Source organism: Calliphora vicina, chromosome 1 (assembly GCF_958450345.1).
Source record: "Calliphora vicina chromosome 1, idCalVici1.1, whole genome shotgun sequence".
Classification (NCBI taxonomy): Eukaryota; Metazoa; Arthropoda; class Insecta; order Diptera; family Calliphoridae; genus Calliphora; species Calliphora vicina.
This window is the reverse complement of record NC_088780.1, coordinates 3,515,596-3,540,576: the sequence shown is the minus strand read 5'-3', so window position 1 is coordinate 3,540,576 and position 24,981 is coordinate 3,515,596. Positions and strand designations below refer to the sequence as shown.

General features: G+C 29.2%; 1 protein-coding gene across 3 annotated transcripts in view; it reads right to left on the bottom strand.

Moving 5' to 3' along the window:
• osy (oskyddad) overlaps positions 1-24,754 on the bottom strand; it is a 156,118-nt gene extending 131,364 nt beyond the window's left edge. For 2 of the 3 annotated variants that reach the window (XM_065498748.1, XM_065498749.1), the window contains exon 1: positions 24,058-24,754. The gene's annotated coding sequence lies outside the window, so the exon portion shown is untranslated. The remainder of the gene's footprint in view (positions 1-24,057) is intronic. The other variant, XM_065498750.1, reaches the window with a different exon arrangement.
• Between the last annotated feature and the right edge of the window lie 227 nt (positions 24,755-24,981).

Here is a 24,981-nt window from a genome sequence, read left to right as displayed (position 1 = left end):
TTTAGTAGATCTCTCGACTCGACATAAAGGTTTGAAAAAAGATGAAATGAACAAAAGTTGTGACATTAAAAATTGGAAGTCCCCAGCATCAATTTTAACAAAAGCAGCCTTCACAAATAGAGCTACAGGGTCGTAGAAAGACTCTATTGAATTTATAACAATTCTAAAGAGGAGTAGGAAGTAGTTTCCTATTGTTAGGCATCTATTTTGTAAATTCCATTTTATAAGTACGAGCATTACAATATAAATAACAGATTTGTTGTCTTAAATACAATATTTTCTTGGGACATACAAAGTGTTCTCTTGAATATTTTGTTATGATGACAACCATTTCAATAAATCCTTCTAAGAAAATATACATTTTTATTAATTTTTTTTTTATTTTTTCGAAAACAACAAGATGACTGCAAACCCCCAGAGTTTAAGTGTCAGAAAAAATAATGAAATGAAAATGAAATGAAACGTCTCTGACAAATAAAAATCATATAAATATTCACAACAACATCTGTGACAAGCCATCATCATCACTGACATTGTTACCTAAAACGCAAAATGCCCTAAATAACAAAAAATTAAAAACTACTATTTTTTACAAATTCCGATCTACTTTGATAAGATACATCGGAATTAGTAAAAAAAATAGGTTTCGAAATTTTTGTTAGTTAGCGCGTTTTGCATTTTAGGTAACGATATGTATGTATGTATTTTATTTATTCTACTTTTTGTGTACATATTTATAAGTGAGGATGAAAATGTGAATTGTAGTGGGAATTAATAGCAACTACTGCATCTTAAACTAAAGACGCTTGATTTATTTCTTTTTTTCAAAATTTACGACCGAAAAAAACGTTATTTATCAGCCATAAAAGGATCCAGTTAATTTCTGTAAAACAGATTTTTGATTGCAATTTAAATAAAGCCAAAAAATAAACCAATTTTTAGGTTTAATGTAAAATCTTAAAGCTAAACTATTAACAACATTTTAAATCAAATATTTAATTTTGAAATTTAAACTTTATTTCGATAATTTTCTGTAATCGCACTGTTTCGCTGTTGAATAAGTTCAAAAAGCCACCAACTACGAAAGAACATAAATTCTTGCCACAATTATTTAAGACTACAACACATTTCACTATAAATTCCTATAATTTTTATTGATGACAACCCCGTTTTTTTCTTTTTGTTAGCTGTTCTTTGGCGTTTTTGTAACAAGTTTGTTGTTGCTTCTGTTGTCTTTTGCATTTAAAATATTGTATAAAACATAATTTTAAAGTGGAATTTTACAAAAAATAAAACTAAGATTCCTACAATTGTTTAACAATGGCATTCAGTTCCTCCCATTGGTAAATTGCTAGTTCAGCGTTCCTTTCCGTTCTGTGCCCTTCCCTTGCTGCTTCATTTCGTATCTTGTTTGTTTCTTTATAAATAGTTGTTCTGGAGTGTGCAAGTAGACGAGAGTAGTGGGTAAATGGAATTATTATTATTTTATTTTATTCTTTTATTTTCATTTTATTTTATTTGCATTAGTGTACAACAATCAATGCTCTAATGACACGCAATAGTGCTGTAGAGTTTCAACAATCATTCTACTTGTTAAATAAAATTTTATGCCAGCGGTTCTTAAACAGTTAGAAAGTGGTGAAGTTTATTTTTTTTGTATATGAAAGCTAAGACAAACAAAATAATGTTATACAAATCTTAGTGAAAGCAGAGTATTGGACTCAGAAAATCGTTAAAAATGATTTCGCAAAGTTGATTTGAATTGCTTTATGACCCTATGTAGTTGGAGGTACACTAAAATAGCTTAGTTTGGGTTTCTGTAAGAAGAACTATTCACATAGAAGGTTTTGTTCCGGGGCTCCCATAACTTCTGCAGTAGCTATTAACAGTGGCCGGTATAACTATTGAAAGTCTTAACGAATTTATATCAAGAGACAAGATTGTCATGGTCCTTCGCCAGTGAGAGCCAGAATAGTGGTAATCGTACATCACTTAAACTCTATCTCTCTCACTGAGTGCCCATTTGTCTTACCAGTTCGAAAATACAACCAACAGGATGTAAATATTTCGTTTAACACTTACTTAACGCGTTAGAATAGACGATAGGGTGCTTGACTATCAAAGACTTCTCAGTTTGAGTTTGTTAAAAAAACACTTTACGTCAAAAAACTTCCCGTGACTTCAAGATAATGACATGTACCAAGGTATCTCAGTTCGCTTTCATAAAAGACGGAATAGCACCAAATACGGTGGTCGTAGCTATTACTCGGAAAACCCAAACGATCGCACTTACAGTGGCCAATATGTATAACTATTAGAACTCTATTCGAATTTCTTTCAAGAACCAAGAGACACATGCTCCTTTTATAAGTCAGTAAGCGTCAGATTAGACCATTTCCTCTGCCTTTCCCTGAGCTTATTAGGACATACTACCAACGATATATTAATATCCTTCAAAACCATTCAGTTTCCTTAAATTGATTCATGTTAGGTAATCCATTCGAATTCGAGGCATTGCAGACTATGACTGACCAGGCAAAAAAAGCAGTCAAGTATACATTTCTATCTCAACTCATTCGAAACGAGAGCCTTGTTTGCTCCAAGACTGATCATGTAGATTTCAGTGAACCTCAACATCAGATCCATTTCATGGATTAGGTTCACAGCTCTATCAATGACGTATATTTCCGTGTTGAGATACATAAAGGCCAAGCTACCACAGGAATTGTCGAACTTGTGCTTGTATCTTCTATTCATTGAAATACAGAGTTTGCTGTTCAATCAGCTGTCATGGGATGATGCCTTGTCCCATATTAATGTGCTTCACCAGTCTTGTTTGGCATTCAGATATGTATTTGACAAATATATCAGTGATCATGCAGAGACTGTTACTGGTGCTTGATAATGCGAAATTATAACAGAGTTTTTTCTGCCTAAATTGGATGATGTGGATGTCGTTTCAACAAAACATTATCGTATACTTTCTAGTTTCGGTGATCTGAATTGGACAACTTGATCATGCGTTAAAGTCAAAGTTCTATGCCAGTAAGTCCACAACCACCCGTGAAATTCAACTACATTTATAAAAAATCTTCATGGAAAATAAATTTCTTGTTACAACAAATAAATGAACAATGTATTGCAGCTGTTTTTAAAATCAAACATCTAACTCCTCACAAAACTTCTCAAGAATCCCTGATTTAGGAGACACAAGGCAAAGATTGTTGTTAGTTCTCTCTTTATCGTTATTATTGTTGTCGTTGGATAAAAATAAATAAATCCAATATCTGTTAAATATTAAATCAACACAACCTTTGGAATGAATGTCTACAGGAATTTAGATTTTGCTTTACGTTTTAACATTGTATTTGTTGTTGTTTTTTCTTCTCATAGTTTTCACTTGTTTTTCAATTTATTTATTTTTTGCTTAGTAATGGCCTTTCCATTCAATATTTAGCAGCAAGACAACAAAAACGTTAAATGAGATTTTAGTTGTTATTGTAGAATATTTTTTTTTTATTATTTGCATTTATTATAAGCTGCATTCAACAAATACGACGACTACAATGTTTTTTTTTAGTAGTCATCATCAGAAAACAATCGTCATCATCACCAAATACACATTTCACCGAAAAAAGAAGAAGAAAACAATATTTGTCTAAATTTATTTCTAATGTCTTTTTTACAACAAAATTTAATGCTTATTTTATACTGTTTTTTTGTTTGTTTTGCTTTGCTAAAAAAGAAAGAGCAAAAAATAAAACAAGTTAAAATGAAATAATTTTATATACAATTTGTTAGTTTAAAATGCTAATGAAGTTGATTCTTGCTTTCTTTCATTCATTTATTCTACATTTTTCTACTACTTTATTATTCCTGCTTGCTACACTTTTGTGTCTTCATTTCTATATTTTCATGACATCAAACATTGAACTGGGTCTTCTAATTCGATTGTAAATGTTTGCATTTTGATGTATATATCTGTAAGAGAGTATTTGTATTTCTGCATAGTTAACACAGATTATGTAAATTAATTTTGTGTGAATAATTGTCCTTTTTTTTGTGTGAAAGAGTAGAATGGAGTGGATGGTGTGTGAAAGTTAGAGTAGCTCAAGAGTTTTTTAAGTGGCTTATTCACACTTTAATGTTGATGATCTTGACTTTAAAATTTATTCTAATTCATTTGATTCTTTCATGTCTTGTTTTAATAATAGTTTCAGCTTATTTTCTATTTCTACTTTGGTTGGTTTGATTGCATTTGTGCAATCAGAAAGGGTAGAAAAATACAATTTGTAATTGTCAAAAAAAAAATTAATTATAACAAAATTTTTCAATTAAAAACCAAGAATTTTTATTTAATTATGGTCACAAGATGTCATTATTCAAAGGTTTTTTTTATAATTTAATTGGTTTGAACATTTTATTTGCGTTGGTTTATTATTACAAATTGTGCATTTTTATGGCCAAATAATACACTCAGAAATGTTAATAAATCATAATTTTATTAACGATCTGCAATGACGAGTGAAAATTTGCTGAAATATATTTATTTTAAAAAATTACCTGTTAAAAATTTCAGTTTTATTGTGATCGTTTCATAAGGATTATACCATTTAGTACAAATGGTAAGGGTTATACCGTTTGTATTCTTTTGAGACCTTAGAAAGTATTCTTATAGATATACTTGCCCAATTCACAATTGGTGTCGTAGCGTTGTATCGTTGTATGTCGTAATTTTTTTTATTAATGTTTTGTTTTAGTTTCGAAAAATTTGTTTGAAAAATATTTATGACCTACAACGCGACAACACTAGGACATCAATTGTGAATTGGTCAAATATATATGTTGAAATTGAGATTCGGAAGACTTAATTTATCTGACGGATTCCAATCTTATTTTAATACATCAGATATATGTTCGAGTATTTTAGTATTGAAAATCAGCAATGCCTAAGGTATGATATAAAATCACGACGTTCAATATTTATTTAATAATAACACTGCCCAACAGAATTTTTGGAACAGAATAGCGACCTTATAATGTTGAGTAGATAATTTTTGTAGAATAAACGTATAGACCAGATTTCTGAGTTTTAATTTTTTGAGGGGAGCAATATACTAAATGAAAACATTGTTCTAAGTTAATGTCTGAGGGAATTCTTATTATCAGAGTTATATTGTTTACACTCTAGCTCCTCTCTTTATGGGTAACTTTTACCTTTTTTTGAGAAAATCAAAAAAGTCCTTTGAAAAAGGAAATTTAACGGTCAAAATATTTTACGAAAATTTTTTGCGAGAAATTTCAGTACCAAAGATTTACGCATAATTTAACATTTTAACATTTTAAATCAAAAAAATTCCTTTGAAAAAGGACATTTAGGGTTAAAATATTTTATGAAAATTTTTTCCGAATAATTTCAGTACCAAAGATACCAAAGATTTACGTATAATTTAATTTTTTCTGAAATTTTCCGGCAAAAATGTTCGTAGAATAGTTTAATCCTTACATGTCCTTTTTGAAAGGACTTTCTTTGATTTAATCGAAAAAAAAGTCAGATTGACCACTAAAGAGAGGAGCTAGAGAGATAAGATAACTCTAATAATAAGAATTCCCTCAGACATTAACTTATAACAATATTTATACCCTACACCACCATAGTGGGGAGGGTATATTTGGTTAGTGCTGATGTTTGTAACATGCTAAAATATTGTCCCAACACCCACCTTAAATTATACCAATCTGCTCAGAATCACTTTCTGAGTCGATTAAGCGATGTCCGTCCGTCTGTCCGTCCATGTAAACCTTGTAATAAAAGTACAGGTCTCAATTTAAAAGATAATTCGACAAAATTTGGTCCAAGCTTTCCTATTGTCCCAAGGACGGAGGTTATTGAATTTGGCTTGACCGACTATACTTTCTGACTTGTTTAATTTAGCATAATGCTCCCTTCGATCAAAAAATTTAAACTTTGACCCACTGTAAAAAAAAATCAGACCAGCTGGACTATAAGTTTATTCTACAAAAATGAGTTACTCAAGATGCCCTTTCAGAATTATTGGGACGCTATTCTGTTCCAATCAAAAAGTCTCAATTTGTTGCACAGTGTAACTTAAGTTTTTTCTCAGAAAATTCAATTAATGATTTTTACATTTATGGTACTGGAATGAATCTTTTTAATGTCATTCCATACTATTTATACTAGAACTTAAGGCTGGGAATATTTTCGTTATATAGTTTCCGTTTTTATTCACTATGTTGTGATTTGTTTTCTGATAACAAACTTCATTATTTGAGTGTATAAATTTAAAACCAAAAAACCTTTGAAAAGTGTTCGATGTAGCGACAACTGAAAATATTTATGCACACTTTACCGCAAGAGTTGGCAGTAGAGATTGGGTATCGACTTTGTAATTATCGAATTAAATCCAAATTTCAAACATAATCAGACAGGGCTAAGATTAGAACCATAAAGTTCTAATCTTAGCCCTTTAACAAGAGCTAACACAGGCTGTGCGCTACCTGTTTGAGAAATTGGTGGAGAATCGGTCAATCATGTAACAGTTTATTATTTCTGCTGACAACTGTCCAAGTGTCCTCTGACGCAGCTTCCATCCGATCCCTAAGCGTTCTAATAAAAATTAATATACTAAAAACAATTGGTCAATTCACAAGGTCTGCTATCATGTCATATTGTTGTAATATTTCACAATGGTGTTATCGCAACCAACCAGCAGAGACCTACGCGGAACGCCTAAGAGTCGTGAAATATTAGGAAATTATGATAATATGACATGATAGAAGACCTGGTGAATTGATCAAATTTATTCAGAATTTTCTTTTCAACTTTTGTTTTTAGGCTGCATAAGTTATTCTATATTTCTTTGATTATAAACCAGGCGTTTTGTGTTCATCAGTTAACATTCTATTCGTTGTGGTGGGATTAGTTTTACTTTTGTGATTTTTCATTAATTTATTATTAAAAATCAATTGAAATGCTGAAAATAACTAACTTAATTTTCAATATTCATGTATGACAATATGGTTTTAATTTGTAAATGTGTGTGTTTATATTGAGAATATTTGTGGGTGTGTTTGTGTAATATTAGCGAATCATACACATATGGATGTATGAGTGTTTGTGTAGAAATGTCCTTTAATGTAGTTTGTTGTAGTAGTTTGCTGTAATAATTTAACAAAACTGAAATGTTTTATTAAATCTGAAATGCTATGGCGGCTGTGGTAACACCAAAATGTTCTACATACCTACATATGTATGTAAATATTTTAAAGCAAACAAATAAACCCCAACACAGTCACACACACACACTCAAACACATATTTATGAATTCGGGGAAAACCAAACACCAGCACAAACATATTATTGATAAACCCAGCAAACATAAAGTATTATTTTGAAAATATGTATCACGTGTGTTTCATTTCAAAACAAAAGTTGTATTTTTTATGGAGAAAACAAAACTGCCTTTGACAATAAAATAAGATTTCAGATCATTATCATTTGGAGAAGCATTTAAGGGTTTGCTGGGTTGGAAAAGTATGTTTCCGTATGTCCATATGAATTTATTTATGTGTGTTTGTTAAGTAAAGGAAAGTTTATAAGGACATATATGAATGTATTTATAGCTGGGTGTATGTTCGTGCAATGCTGTATTAGCAATAATAGCCAGCAAGATATAGCCGCGTTATAGTAGCAGCATGTTGTAATCATGGTTGAAAATTTGCGGTAATTTAATTATTTTAATATAATATGTTTTTTTTTTTTGATAATTTTTATGTATTTTTCTTTCATACACCAAAAACATAAACATACATACATAAATATATTTATGCATATATTCGCATATAAATTCATACATACATATGTCTGTATCCACTGGTCATATGTATACACTTGCGTACATACACTTGTATTTACTGTATTTTGAAATGCATGTTTTTAAAATGGCCTTGTTATATTTTTAACAAAAAAAAAACATATTTTTTTAAGTTTAAAAAAAAACTACCCCCAACATAAAGTTTTCCATTAATTACATACATATGTTTGCATATACACACATATGCAATTATATTTCAATAAATATATACACATGTTTAATAGGCTGGCCCTATTTTCGCTGTTTCGGAGATCTAAAATTGTCCTCCGTCATCTGAAAACTAAATACTGAAAACTGGAGCAAAATTGTTTAACATTAAGAGATTGCATATTTTCTTTGATTTTTTGAGTTCTGATATTTTCAAAAAGAATTTAAATAAATAAATGTTGACAAAATGAGTCCAATCAAAACAAGTAAGAAAGTATGGTCGTTCAAGCCCGACCATATAATACCCTACACCAAGTAAATGAGTAAAAATATTTTTCTTTTAAAATATCAATAATTTATATTTTTGAGTGATTTTTCGAAGGGGCCTTATATGGGAGCTATGATCAATTATGGACCGATCACCATAAAATTAGGTCGTGTGATTTATGTCTATATGAAAGTTATTTATGTTGAATTTTGTGAGTATACCAACATTTTTAAGCGATTTATGCACATTAAAGTGATTTTCGGAAGCGGGTCTATATGGGAGCTATGACTAATTATGGACCGATCGTAACAAAATTTGGTGACATGAATTTTGTATATATAAAATTTATTTGGAGCGAAATTCGTGTAGATACATATATAAATTAAGCATTTATTACCGATAAAGTCCAATTTCGAGAGGACATTTGTATGGGGGCTAGGTGAAATAATGGACCGATTTCAGCCAGTTTCAATAGGCTTGGTCCTTGGGCCGAAAAGGTAATATGTACCAAATTTGATCGAAATATCTTCAAAATTGCGACCTGTACTCTGCGCACAAGGTTTACATGGACAGCCAGCCAGCCAGCCAACCAGACGGACGGACGGACGGACATCGTTTAATCGACTCAGAAAGTGATTCTAAGTCGATCGGTATACTTTAAGGTGGGTGTTAGACTAATATTTTTGGGCGTTACAAACATCTGCACAAACGCATAATACCCTCCCCACTATGGTGGTGTAGGGTATAAATAGGTTTTGTACTTCATTTACCCATAAATGTTTAAATATAAAACCCATTAGAATTTGCATCCAAAATAAATCATGGAATACCATGCATCCAAAATTTTGCATTTAATTTTTTTTAAACAAAATTTCAAGAATAAGAAAAACTTTATTTCGTAGCCTGTTTCTAATATTTAATTTCAAATTGTTTCATCGGGTTGCTAATGTACGATTTTGTAATATTAAACTTTTTGGACAAGTCAGTAAGTAAAGTTGCAACTGCAAACTAAAAACTCGGTTCTTGTCTTAAAAATGTGGGATTTACAATAGATGGCCTATCTTTTGAACGCGGTTTTTGTTTTTAATATCTTATATGTCATTTTAAAGGGTACATATCTGTCATTTATTCTCACTTAATTATTGAACATTATAATGTAAACCACAAAGTTCTTTTTCTTCGAAAATGTCCAATTTTGCACCAACAAAGCGTCATATGCGGTAAGTTTTGCTTTATTTCTTTAATTGGAAAAAAAGTAGCGCTGAAGCACACCGATTACTCTCCAAAGCCTATGGTAAATGTCTTCAATTGGTTTTAACGTACGTAAGATGATATGTGCACGCACAGAAAAAACATATTTCGACATGGTTACGACAACTATACTATGTTAGTTGTAACAATATATTGTTGTCGTAAACATATAATTGTTGTTTTAATTTAATTTAAACAATATTTTAGTTACTGTAACCATTAAATGTTATAAAAATTAATATGGTTCACCGAATGGTTCGGACAACTAAATAATTATAAATAGGTTAACATATTATGTTATGTACAACCATTAAATTTTAAGTTTCTATACGCGTAGTCATAATATGTTTAAGATGTAAACATAATATATTTACAACAACTAAATAATGATAAATAGGTAAACATATTATATTATGTAATCATAATATGTTTAAGATGCAAACAAAATATGTTTACTTTTAATAGTCTTTTTTCCAACCATTTGTGAGTGTTGGTGTTTGTCTAAGCTGTGCTATTTTTACAAGTAAATTTTGGGTGTCTGTAATTCCCATTCGCTCTATAGTTTTATCTGTATATTATATTTAACTTTCCTAGAGCGAATAACAATAAATTTCAGTGAATTTGTCAAGAATATTTTAATTGGGAATTTAATACCTCAAAACTAAAACCTATTAAAATAAAATTTTGTATTTATAAAAATAAATTTTAATAATAATATGATTTAATTGTATCTTAATATGATTTAATTGGGTCATAAATATGATTATTTGGGTCATATTATGATTGATTTGTATCATAATATGATTATTTCAGAACATATTATGATATTCCATGGTAACAATAATGATCATAATTTGTTTTGGACTACAAGCATAAATCTGATCATAATATGTTGCGTATCATACTAGTTGAATCCAAAAGACTTTGAAAGAGGATGTTTCATTTCCGAAATGATTCTTGAACGACATAAAACAAAATCGTTTTTGTACCGAATGAAGAATGGATCACAGGGAACCTGTACCGAACGCAACTGAATCGTTTGAAGCGATAATTGGCCGAAATCGCCCAGAATATGCGACTAGACATGAAGAAGTAATATACCATAGTGACAACGCTCGGCCACATGTTCCAATACCTGTTAAAAAGTATTTAGAATAAAGTGGTTGTGAAGTTTTCCCTCATCCGTCTTATAGTCCAGACCATGCCCCGCCCGACTACTATTTGTTTTGATCGATACAGAACGCTCTCTATGGGATACACTTCACTTTGAAATAGAGATGAGCAGTTCTTTTGGCTCGGTATTCATATGTTGCCAGAAAGATGGGAAAAGGTCATAGCTCACAATTGTCAATACATTGAAATTAAATTTATATTGTACAAATGTACAATCGAATTCTCAAATTTTAGTTTATTTGCAATTGGATTTTTTCCAGGATACAATAATTGTAGAAGGTAGAATCACTAGGGAGAGTTTTCAATATTTAGCCCTATAACTAGGGTTTTTAATTTCCCGACATTTTTTGATTCCCGGTAATCGGGAATTTTTTTCTACATTCCCGGGAACCCGACTATTCCCGAAATATATATGATACTGTAAATTAGGAATATTATAGCCAAATTTCATATAACTTAGTGTTATAATTATTAAATATCAGAGCTCGAATTAATAAAATTTTAACTTAATTCACTAAAATCATAATCCGTAATTGAAGAATGTCATCCATAAATCCATTCCTAATATTTAATTTTTTAGATTCATTCCAAAGCCTTTGTTTAAACTGAATTAATTTTAAAGTTAATTATTGATTAATTAACTAAATTTAAATTAATTAAATTTATTTTCTACTTACATTGTTGTATCATGGATTTTTTCGACATAAAAATTTAGAATTTTTTTGGAAAATATTTCTACCTACTTTGACTCACAAAATTCAAAACTTAAAATAAAATGTTATTCGACTTTGCTAAAATTGTCAGCATTTGGTTATTAGAACATCTTGAGAGTACCAGAAATCGAAAAAGTTCAATATAAAGACCACCCTAATATACAGAGCATAAAATCGTACAATTGATACAGTAGTTTCTACAATATGTATTTTACATGTAACACTTTGCTGGTATATTATAAATGTATCTGTGTATGTGTATATTTACCTACATTTTATGCAATTTAACTTGTTTAGTCATTTATTTATTTATTCATAATCATGTCGTTGTACACTATTCACATACCCTGCAGTACATGATACAATTGAATATTTTTGACACTAAATATCACCACTAGTTACCCACTAAGCTACTTGCAAGGCTTTCCAATATTACAAAGCCCATGATTCATGTAGGCCATTCATTAAAACACTCTAAACGAATCATTTGATGCTTGACTTGAACTCATCTGCTTAAGTGCTCTTAACATATGAATATTTTGAACTGTGCGTTATTTATAGTTTTGATATTAAAACACAGGCAACGAATTTATATCCACTTCATTACTATATACTTGAGAAGTAACTACCTTTAAATCAGCCGGGTATATACTCCCTCACACTTGTATACTCATAAACACATACATATAGTATATTTACACCCTCAAATACAAAAGACAATATTAATAAATATTAAATACAATTAAAGCCCTAATTTTAATTGATGAATTTCAATTTGTGTTTTTATATGCCAATTTTTAAATGGTTTAATTATTTATTTTTTGCATTTAAACAAAAAAACACAAAATTTTATGCAAATTACACACAATCGCATATTTAGTTAATAAATATTTGTAAATTTTCAATAAACTCAGCATGATATTTGGTTGTTTAAATTGGCATAAATTTAAATTTAATTATTTAAAAACATCATAAAACGTGCATAATTTTTTGGAGTTTGGCATTTATTTATTCACTGTTTACTCTTGTTGAGTATATGAATGTTAAACAAATCTTTTAGTTTGCTCAATTAACAATAGAATACATATTTATTGTTTTGAATAAGGTGTTGTTTTGCATTAATTCAGCCCAAAAATTAAATATCTAAATGCTTGTTTACAGTTTGAAGTGGATACCGGTTTTGGGTTTTGAGAGTTTGATCAACATATTCATTAAAAGCTAGGGAGGGATTCTAATGTAGAATATTTAAAAAAAATGTTACTTTGGAGAAATTGTTTTGATTTTACAGTGAAACCTGTTTTACAGACTTTTTGATATCAATGTTTAAAAGTCAAACAAAACCCCAGAAACATTTTGTAAAAAACGAGAGCAAATTAATACAGAGTGTTAGTTATTGGGCTGAAAGTTTGCATGAACCTTCGACTTGATTTTCTAAACAAATATTAAGCTTTTGTTGAAATAACTTGAACAAATGCTTATTACAAACTTTACGGGAAAATATGTTGCGTTAAAAATTTTTCCAGATGCAATAGAAAGTGAGTTCTTTTTTTTGTAGCGTGCTGGATCCATGATTATTGCTAATATATTGGAAATAACAAAGCCTACCTTGTGCACTAAGCTACGTATCGAACCATGGTTATAAGAAAAAAATAATTTCAAGATTTCTCTATTTCTTAAGTTTGTTATTCCGTTTGTATTTTCTACATTTTTAATTTGCGACCTCACAAAGTATATACATATATTCTGGATCGTTATGGATAGTGAAGTCGATATAGCCACGTTCATCTGTCCGTCTGTATGTTGAAATCAAATTTCCGTAGGCCCCAAATAACTTAGATACATGATTCATACATCAATATATCGGGAATTCTCCCAGTTAGGTTGCTATACGCAGAGAAAAAATATAGTTGGGCATGGTTACTGTAACCATTTCAATATTGTTACAAGTTTTTTAACTATATTATAGTCACAGTAACTATTTACATGATTATGGTAACCATTATATGGTTAATTTATGATTCACATGATTGTATCAATAAGGTTACAGTAAACAAGTATATATTTGTGACAACCATTCATATGATGAAGGCCTTATCATATGTTGCTATCGGCTTAAGGCTTATGAGAGACAACATATTATGATAAAATTATTCATCATAAATATGGTTGCCACAAACATATATTTGTTTACTGTAACCATATATATGGTTGATACAATCATGTGAATCGTAAATTAACCATATTATGGTTACCACAATCATGTAAATGGTTACTGTGACTATAATATTGTTAAAAATCTTATAACACTATATAAATGGTTACAGTAACCATGCTCAATTATATTTTTTCTCTGCGTGTATTTAAAATCGAGACAATATATATTTCAAAGACCTTTGCAACGGCATATATAAGCCAAAGTGAGTTGGACCTAAAATTGGTCCAAATCGGGAAAAATATTATTTACCCCGAATTTTTTTTCATAAATAAATTTAAAATTTTTTTAATATTTTTTTTAAATTTAAAAAAAAAAATATTTTTTGCCATAAAATTTTTTTCGTTAATAAATTTAAAAAAAGAAATTGGTTAAATTTTTGGCAACATATGGATTCCGAGTTAAAAGAACTGCTAATATTTTCAGACCCAGAACGAATCAAGCCAATTTCGGATACTCTGTTCTGAAGTGAAGCGTATCCCAGAGAGATCGTTCTGCATAGATCGAAACAAATAGTAGTCAAACTGGGAAAGGTTGGGCTATAAATTGGTTGATGTAAAACTTCATAGCATTACCTTAACGCCATGAATATTTGGCTTTGGTGTCAATCCGCTTGGTTGGTAGGGTTTCACATACGATCTCTTACGCTTCCGGTTATCGCAATGGATCCATTTTTCATCGCAAGTAATGATTCGGTGCGAAAATTATTTTTTTTCTATAGCGTTCAATAGCTTCAGTTCCTGATAATTGCAAACGTTTTGAAATTGCTGATTGTGCAGCTCCCAATGATTTTGCAATCTCTTGTTTAGTTTTGCAGCAATCTTTATGGAGTAATGCCTCCAATTCTTGGTCGTCAATTTTTGTTTAGCTGGTCTGGGCAATCTGTGCCTTCCATGTCAAAATCACCAAAAAATAATTTTTTTTGTTTACAATATATTGTTAAACGTACCCTTCAAAATGTTATTAAAGTTATTAAAAAACGTTATCTATTGTAAATCCCGCATATCTAAGTCGTACACCCAATACTTACTTTGAAACAATTTAGCATTTTCAGATTTAATTTCTTTTTTCGAGAATTATTCAGGAATTTGTTTTCTTATTATTTCTAATTGCATATCAAAATTTTAATTTTATTTTTTAGCTATTTGGTTTATTAGTTTCATATTTCTATATTAATGAAAAATATTCAATATTTATTTTGCAATCGACCCCATTGTGCAACACAACATCATGCTCATATAAAAAAAGGTTTGCATTCAGCATTTAAATTTATATAATTAATTTTAAACCCAAAAGTTTACGTTAATTCTCAATGAAAATGTGTGTTAAAAAACAAAAACAGTAATAAAAACAAAGTCCTAAATTACAACTTAAGTTGTTATTGTTTAAAATAAATTACGTTAAACGATTTGGATTTATTATTTTTTTGATTTTTTTTTATTATATTTTGAACTTTTAATTGAGACTTTTCAACAAGTTCAACGTATTGTTTATGTGTTAGTGGTGTAGCTGAAAACAATGTGTTTGTACGAGGTAAAAAGCAATTGACATCACAGAACAATAACGAACAATAACAAACGTCAATGTAAACGTTAAACAAATTTAACTTAACATTTGATACGATTTGATACCTCTACATACGTTTGTATAACAAACAATCCGGCCAACCAACCAGAGCAGAGTGCTAGAGTATTTATAAATAAATATGCTTGAATTGTGTATAAAGTTCCATTTTTTTTATATGGTGTTTTATTTGTTTTTGTGCTGGTTCAGTTTCTGTTTTCATTATTAATATTTTTTTTTTTAATCGGGCTCAAAAACCAACAACAATAACAGCACAAGTAGTATTTTTTGAGGCTATTAACATTTAAAGAAGATTTTTTTTATTTTTTTTTAATTTAGTTGGTTGATTGTTGCTGTATTTCAATTTTTGGATTTATAGTCAAATATACATAAAAAACATACATTCATACATGTTATACGAATGTATGGCTGTATGTATGTATAGCTACGAGTATGAGAGTGTATAACAAGTATAAACCATGACCTTGAGCTCCATTTCAATGGAAGTGTAACACAATACAATACAACACAAATGAAAAACTACATGTGAGTATGTGTGAGTGTTTACAAATATGGAGAGTCAAGTCATTGAAGCAGTAAATAAACCACTTTTATTTTTTTCATTTCATTTCAATTTTTTTTTTTTTTTAAATTTTTGCTGAACAAAACAAGAAGCATTGTGAAATGTATCTGTAGTTATAAATATGTCTTTATGTGTGTTTCTATGGATATTAGGTTGACTCTTATTTTTAACTTTTTCGATTTTCGCTGCTTTTAAGATCTAAAATTTGTCTACGTCATCTAAAATCAAAATGCTGAGTGGCACTTATATTGTACTTTTTCGATTTTATTTCGATTCTATCAACTTAATTCAAAAATACAGAATTTAAAGAAATTTAACACATCAATTAAATCAAAATAAATGTTAAAAATATTATTTTCAATACTGTTCGGAATTAGTTTTGGTTATAATCACAATATTTATAGTAAATTTTTTGACTTTGGGTTAATGATGTCCAATTAAAAAATTATGTTATTTCTGTAATAGTCATGATTCAGTAGACTAAAAAATGTTTTTTTTTCTTCAAAACTGTCGAATTTTGTGACAACAAAGAGTCATATGCGGGAAGTTTTACTTTACTTCTTTAATTTTAAAAAAAATTGCCGGTGAAGTATAGCAATTGCTCATCAAAGCTTATGGTGAATATGTTCCATTGGTTTCAACGTGCGAGAGTGGGTTTGTACTGTTTGGAAGTGGTGATATAGACCAGACCAGCCAAAAAAGTTTGAAGACCTAGAATTTGAGGCATTACTACATGAAGATTATTGTCCAACTCAACAAGAGCTTGAAAAATCATTGGAAGCTACTCAAGCAGCAATTTCAAAATGTTTGTGACCAGCTGGATTCATCCGAAAGCAGGGAAGTTGGGTACCAAATGAATTGAAGCTGAGCGATCTTGAAATGATGCTTGAACGCTATAAAGGAAAGGTACAAAATCATTACTTGCAAATGGATCCATTATGATAACCCGATGTGTAAGAGATCGTATGTGATAAGCCGATCTGTAAGAGATCGTATGTGAAGCCCGGCGAAATAGATGAATCGACAGCAAAGTCAATTATCCATGGCGCTAAGGTAATGCTCTGTATTTGGTGTTACCAAAAGGGTAATATCTATTATGAGCTGCTGAAATCTCGCCAGACCATCACTTGGATCTGCACCAAATGCAACTGATTCGTTTGAAGCGATCATTTGACGAAAAACACCCAGACATTAAACCTTAATATTTCATCATGACAACGGTCGGCATAATTAAGCAATACCTGTTAAAAACTATTTAAAATGAAGAGGTTGGGAAGTTTTGCCTCACCCACCTTATAGTCCAGACCTTGTCCCGTCCGACTTCTATTTCTTTCGATCGATGCCGAATGTTCATTCTGGGATACGCTTCACTTCGAAACAGAGTATCCGATATTGACTTGACTGGATCTTGGCCGGACTCCATATGTTGCCAGAAAGATGGGAGAAGGTTATAGCTAACAATGGCCAATACTTTGAAGAAATAAATATTGTACAAATGTTTCCAAATAAAAGCTAAACACCCAATATGTTAAAAAACTAATTTCATCTATTTTGTATTTTTAATAAATTTTAGTGTAGAGGTCTAAAATTTTAAAAAATTTATGGCAAAAACAAAATATCCTTGCAATCCGCCAAACTAAATTAGGCCCCATCGTTAAAATATGCATTTTAAATTCCAATTTAGCATTTTCACAACAGATTGATTTAATTTTTTGAAATTTAATTTTACAAAATTTTTAAATTGCTAAATTTGCAATTTGAGATCTGCATGAAATTTTATGATATTTTTTTTTTGATATCAATATTTAAACATCTATGAGAAAATGAAATATAAATATTATTTGGAATTGAATTTTTTTTACAAAATCAGATTTTTTAGTTTTTTTGAAAATATTGCTACTTAAGGTAGGGTCACACATGCCAAATATTTGACGAAAAAGACGTAACCACTAAATAAAATACATATTAATTCAATTATTTATTTCAAAAACTTATTTTACTTAGGATGATTTAAAGAAAAAAAATAGTTTTATTTTATTTGATGCTGTTTGATCTTACAAAACACTTGTAAGAGTAAATACTAGGGTATTCAATCGATTAACCGTTAATCGGTTAACCGATTAATTTTGGACGGTTAACTGTTCGAATAATTCGAAATTGCCGATTTTCAAATAACAAATAAACCGATTAATTGGTGTCGATTAACCGATTAACCGAAATTCCTTTTTTTTGGACTTTAAAAATTTTTTTTTATTTATTTTTCCGTTTCAATTCTAATACAAATTTCAAATTAAAATTAGATATTTTTGAACATCCAATAAACATGATTAGTGAGTATGTATAACAACTGACATATTTAATTTACATGTATTTGAAACTTTGTATTTACATGTATAGACGAAACTTTTTTTTGAAATGAGTCCTTTATCATAACTAAACGAAACTATTAAATTAATCAAAATCTAAAACAATCCAAAAAGGAATATTCTTTATCATGCTTTTGATTTCTCCAACATACAATCAGCGAGAGAGTTTTTTTTCAAGAAAAGTTTTATTAAATCTAAAGAAAAAATCGCTTAAATTATATTCTTTTTATAAACGTTTATTTTTAGAAGATCTCACTAAAACCCTAAAAAACTCACACATCGCTCATTTGCTGCAACAACGTCATAATTCAAAAAAGTCGTTTCGAGAAAAACGTCTTTGAATATTTTATGAAATTTTACTATTTCTTAAATAAATTTTCAACAAATCATGGGATTTCAGAAATATAAATAGTAGATGTTAATATCTTTCTAATCAAAAATGATCTCAAATACCTTATTTGCTGTTTCTTATGTTTTTGTACACAAAATTCGTTGTTGTATTTTCAGCTTAAAGTGAAAATAGAAATTATTCGGTTAATCGAATAATTTTAAATTAACCGATTATTAACCGAATAAATCTAAACCTCGATTAATTATTTGCTCGATTAACCGATTAAACCAGAAACCCGATTAATTGAATATCCTAGTAAATACGTCAAACAAATTTGTGCTTAAAAAAGTGGTTACGCTTTTTTGAGCAAATATTTGTCATGTGTGACCATACCTTTAGACTCAAATCTCGAAACTTGAAATAAAATAAGCAACCTCCAAACTTTTTTCGATTTTGCTCATATTTTCAGAATTTGGTTTCTGGATAATGGAGAACAATTATAGACCCTGGAAGCATCGAAAATATAAAAAATCAACAACATAAGGGCCACCCTAATATATTTGTATAAGCATAAATATATGCATAACATTGTATAGTTTAAAGCCGGAATGCACTACAATAACAATAAGAGTAAAATAAAAAACAAGTGATGCTGCACAATGCTAAAAGCTGTAACAAAATTACAAAAACCAACCAATACAAAGACAAAATCAATAATCATAATCAATAGTACTAGATAACCGAGACACAAGAGTAAAGGCTTCTTTCTACACACTCACTAAACACTCACACTTTAGCATTCACATGTTAAAATATGCATTTATATGCACTTTTTAAATACCAAAAATAACAACAAACAAACAAAACACAACCTCAACCACGCATTGTACCCTCCTCTGCCACAGTTGTGGGAATAGCAAGAGCATCCTCCAGTTATGGGTGCTTACGTAAGTAATTTTGTGTTTGTGTTTTAGTTTCATTATTGCAAAAGTACAAAAATTCTATTACAAAATTGTAAAATTAATGAGAAACGAGTTGGGCTTTTTTCAAATGGCCTAAAGCCTTTATGCATATTTGTGCAGGTTGTGTGTGAGAATTTTTAATTTTGGGGTCAATAATTATGTAAATATGCTTGTTGTTAATTTTCATTGTTGCATCGTTTATGGCCGCATTACGAAAATTTTACATTTTGATGCAGTTATTAGAGAAATGCATACATTTACTTTGTATTTGATTTAAAATGGGCACACAAGTTTTCAAAAATTGTTTTATAATAGTTTTATTCTGTGCACAACATGCTACTTAAATGAAAATTTTGTCAGTTATGTATTTAAAATGTGTTGACAAATTATTTCATTGATAATAAGTTGTTACCGTGCTTTATATAATTCTAGAGAATTTTGTGTAAAAACCTGATAGTTGCTGATTCTAATAAATGCTGAAAGAGGATTAAAAATACAAATTTTAAAAGTTGTACGTATAATGGATTAGCATGGGTGGGAATTTAAAATTGGCAGATTTCGAGGAAGCACAAATTTGTTAAAATTATTTCTTAAAACACATTTCGTAATCTATTTTATAATATTTAATTTCACTTTATTTCTTTCAGTTGTTAATTTTTGAGTTTGTAATTTTTAATTTCTAGGACAATGTTAAGCCTTTTATAGCTGGGTTCAAAATTGTTAAAAATATAAAATAGATGGAATTGTTCAAAGCAATTTCGAATACAGATTAGATTATAAATAATATAAAATTAATTGCTTTATTTAACATTATTAATAGTCGAATTAATATGCGAAATTGATTTATCAACAGTATGTTTGACTTTAGAAATAGCGGAGTCAATAACCACGTCCGTCTCTATGTTGAAATCAACTATTCATAGCCCCCAATTAACTTACATAGGTACATGATTCATTCATAATTTACCCTTATCGTGGTTAGAGTTTAGTACTAGATTAAATTAACAGTTTGCATTTTATCTTTAATCTAGTACGAAACTGTCGTAGGTGTAAGACGTTTATGCCCACCACGATAAGGGAGAATATTTCAGGAATTCTCCCGACTTGGTTTAAAATCTATTCAAAATCGAGACAATCGGCCCACAAATGACTGATCTGATATAAGGAAAAAACCAGGACAACCTCGATTTTTTATAATAATCCAATAATAGATATTTCAAAGACCTTACATAAGGTCAAAGTAAGTCAGGCTTCAATGGGTCAAAATCGGGAAAAATATTTTTTGCACCGAATTTTTTTTTAAATTATAAAAAAAAAATTGAAAATAAAAAATTATAAAAAATATTTTAAATTTTTATTTTAATGCATAATTTGGTGAATATAAGATTCTGAGCTGAACATTTGTTTATTTTCAAATGCCCAGAATTTAGTTGTTAGATAAAGACGAAGAACAATGAATGAATGAACAATGAATGAAATTTAATAAAATGTAAAACTTCAAGCAGTCTCTTTATAAAACTTAAAAAAATTAGTATATTAACTGTTTGTAAATTTTTATATTTCTTATAAAATATTTAATAATTATCTTAATAATCAAATGCAGCGTGGTTAAAATAAATAGTAACATGTACATTAAAAATAACTAAACCACAGCTGAGAAGAGAATTAAAGATGCACAACTGAAGCCCGAAATTGACCAAAAGCGTGTGAAACACAAGTGCAGCCTTTTAAATCTTCAAAAAGCATTGATGTCGAAAGTAAATTTTTGGCCTTAATTTTTTTCTTGGTTTTTGGTTATAACTTTTTATAACCTTCAGCATTAGTGTTAATTTCTACAAAACATATTTGTGACCCAATACATACATTATAGATACTTTTTGTATTTATATGTAGAGCAAACGATTTAGCGATGTTCCTCTTTCTTTCACGGAACTAACCGATACAAAAATTACCTTTAACGTTTCGAACCTAGATGTTGCCCAGATCTGTCAGAAAAATCAGTTCTTATTATCTTCACCATAAAAACTTAAATCACAAATTGCAGATTTTCAGCAGAATTTATTTGCATGCATTCCACTGTGGTTCCAAATCAAAATCTAGGTGGACAAAATTATGAAAATCGGTGATCTTCAGAATTTGGAAAAACTAAGTTTTTTTGGAAGCTGACAGTCTGCTCTCCTCCAATACAAATGGGTTTTTTTAATTGGACATTTCGTTTTCTCGACAGAAGCGCCAGAATTTCAACAAATTTTTAATCATATTTTCGTTAATTTTTTTTAATGTTTTACTGCTTTACTAAATTAGATATATCTCAATTGTTTTACCATATAGAAATTCATACTTCAAAACATAGATAAACATTGATATAGGCTTTTATTAAATGTATATCTTATATTTATGGGTTTCTCCATTTTCCTGTTATAGTCCTTTAAACTTGGGTCTCAAATATACTGATATTTTTTTTTTCTAAGAATGTTATATAGCTTGCCAAAAAAAAAAGACCGTCGAAGCCCGTCCAATGACTATATACATCATTTAAAGAAACTTCTGGGGAATGTCTTTGTAAAAAAATTGTAGCCGCCAGCACCCGCCGAAATACTTTTTTTTTAATTTTTACGGAATGGAATTTTTAGAAATATTTCTTTATTTATTATTGATTTTTATATATCTAGACCCTACTGTAACTTGAAATATAGTAAATACAGATCTTTTAAAAATTTAGTTTCAGAAACACATGAAAAATTATTTTTTAAAATTTTTTATTAACTTGAAAAATTGTTTATTTTTTTTTGGAATCGGAGATACCAATTCTATATAAAAAAAGCGCCAAATAATTTTGTCCACCTAGATTTTGATTTGGAACCACAGTGAATTCCTTTGATATTGTTGAATTTCATTATTATAGTGTTTAAAGATGTTTGCTACATATAGCGGCTTCGTAAAATGTTTTATTAATTAGAATCAATATCGTTAATTTGTATGGATAAAAAAATGCATAAAACGGTTATCAAAATCGTAATCTACAACGAATTCTAAGGTTTGCGAAGAAACCATGGGTCTAAATGTGCTAACATTTTATTAAGAAACTTGACTATGTTTGGGCTTGTTCGAAATGAAAGAAAGGCAGAAAAGATGAATCTTTGCAAATGGAGAAGATTAACTATAAACTTCACCCGAGGATGGCTAAAAAATCTCATATCGTTGTTGTGCGAGAACCTAAAACCAAGCTTTTGAATCACAGTGGGGAAATGGAAAAAAGTAAAAAATTACAAAAATTGTATTTTTTAGATTGCAAATACCCTTCACTTTAAAATAAAAATTTTAACAAAATTAAAAAAAAAATAATTTTTTTTTTTTAATTTTGACAGAAAAAATTTTAATGCAAAAAAAATGTGTTTAAAATTTTTTTTATTTTTTCTCAACTTTTTTTTAATGAAAAAAAAAAATTCGGATTGAAAATTTTTTTTCTTTTGATTTTGACCATTTGTAGTTACAAAGGACTTTGAAATATCTATCATTATATATTGTCTATGTTAATGACTTAAGGTAAGATCACACATGACAAATATTTGACGAAAAAGACGTAACCACTAAATAAAACATATTTGAATTGTATTATGAAATCAAAAACTTATTTTACTTAGGATGAATCACAACAAATAATTTAGTTTTATTTTATTTGATGCTGTTTGATCTTACAAAACAATTATAAGAGTAAATATGTTAAACAAATTTGTGCTAAAAAAAAGTGGTTACGCTTTTTGAGCAAATATTTGCCATGTGTGACCCTACCTTTAGTAATATAGAAAATAGGTAAAAAATTGAGGTTGGCCTGGTTCTTCCCTTAACTATATCTCAGTCTGTTGTGTGCCGATTTTCTTGATTTTAAATAGCAACCGAATCAGGTTATTTGGGGACTACGGAAACTTGATTTCAACATACAGACGGACATGGCTATATCGACTACGCTATATATAACGATACAGAATATATTTACTTTGTAGGGTCGCAAATGAAAAATGTCACTAATGGTGAAGGGTATGAAAAGTATAATTTGTTTAATGAAATTATTTGTATGTTGGTTGAAATCAGTTTTCCGAAGCCCCCCAGATATCTGTGGACTAAAATCATATATCAGTATATCGGATATAACTTCGAGAAATTTGGTTGTGGAAATCAGATAAACTGCCCCAAAAATTTCTGAGATTTAAGCCAAACTCCACATCTAATTCAATTTTTGGAAATTAAATTTAACTCGAATACAAATTTAGTTAACCCTCTTAATTTTTTTCCAAAATCCTTAGTATTCAGATAGAAAGATTAAAACCCTAAACACATGTTATAGAACTCATATTAAACTTCTTATAAACTTGCTAAAAATATCACTACCTTTGAGTAAATCCAAGGACATTAGGTATAAACTTGCTTTCGAAAATAAGAAAAAAAAATATATCCTTGAAAGGTTCAGAAATATTACTATATTTCTGCACTCATCTTTAGTTTAAAATGAAAAAAATAGACTTCAAAGAGATGCCCTTTGCTGCTGTTGCTTTTAGTTCTTTTTGTATTTTATTCAGTTTTACTCGTACATACCTTGAATTATGATATGGTTGTATCTGTATAGCTGTGTGCAATAGTCGTTTAAAATTGCTATCCTTGAAAAAGGATATTTATTTATTTTTATATATTCTTTTTATTAAGCATTTAATTCATATATTTTTTTTTTTTATTTTTGCAATAAATTTTCTTTTTAATTTCCGTGTTTTATGAATTTTTGTATGAATATTTTTTTCTGGGTATTTCTAACAAATTTTTTTTATGTTTTTTTTACAATTTGCACACGTTTAACAGGTTTAAGAGTTTTATTGGACTCTTTTTTTATTTCGTTAAATGGGATATATTTCGTTTTTTGCGCAATTCTTGTTTAAATGTTTAAAAAAAAGACTATAACAACTTTAAAAGTAATAAAGATGTTAGTCAAATTGAACAAATTTATTCTTTGCACGATTTTTTAAAATACACACCTTTTGCTCGTAATATTTATTTTATTATGATTATTTTCTGTTTAAGTTAATAAAAACTGTCACTCGTTTTAAATCAATTCTTATTTGATTGTGATTAGTTTTGCATAAATTCTTCCGCGTTGACAGTGTTTTGAAGACTGTCTAAGGCAACGTTTAGCTCTAGACTGATTGTAACATACCGCAGTCTACCACTACGATGGGTCAGCTTCTCGTGCTAATATTGTATGTAGAAAAGTAAGTAGTTGTCGTACTTGTGGTGGTATTACAGGTGAATATGTAGTGGTAGTACTTGATCGCAGCTTCTCATGCTAACTAAATTGCTAACTTATTAGCTGAGTGCCTGAGTGACTGACTAAAGTTTAGTAACTTTAACTAAGTATTATTAACAAACACATGTGTCTAGTTTATGTGTGTGTGTTAAGATGCCAGTATCTAGTTTGTTTTAAAAAACTTCTGCTTGTCTGTCGGCTTTAAGCTGCTTGTATTGTTTTTG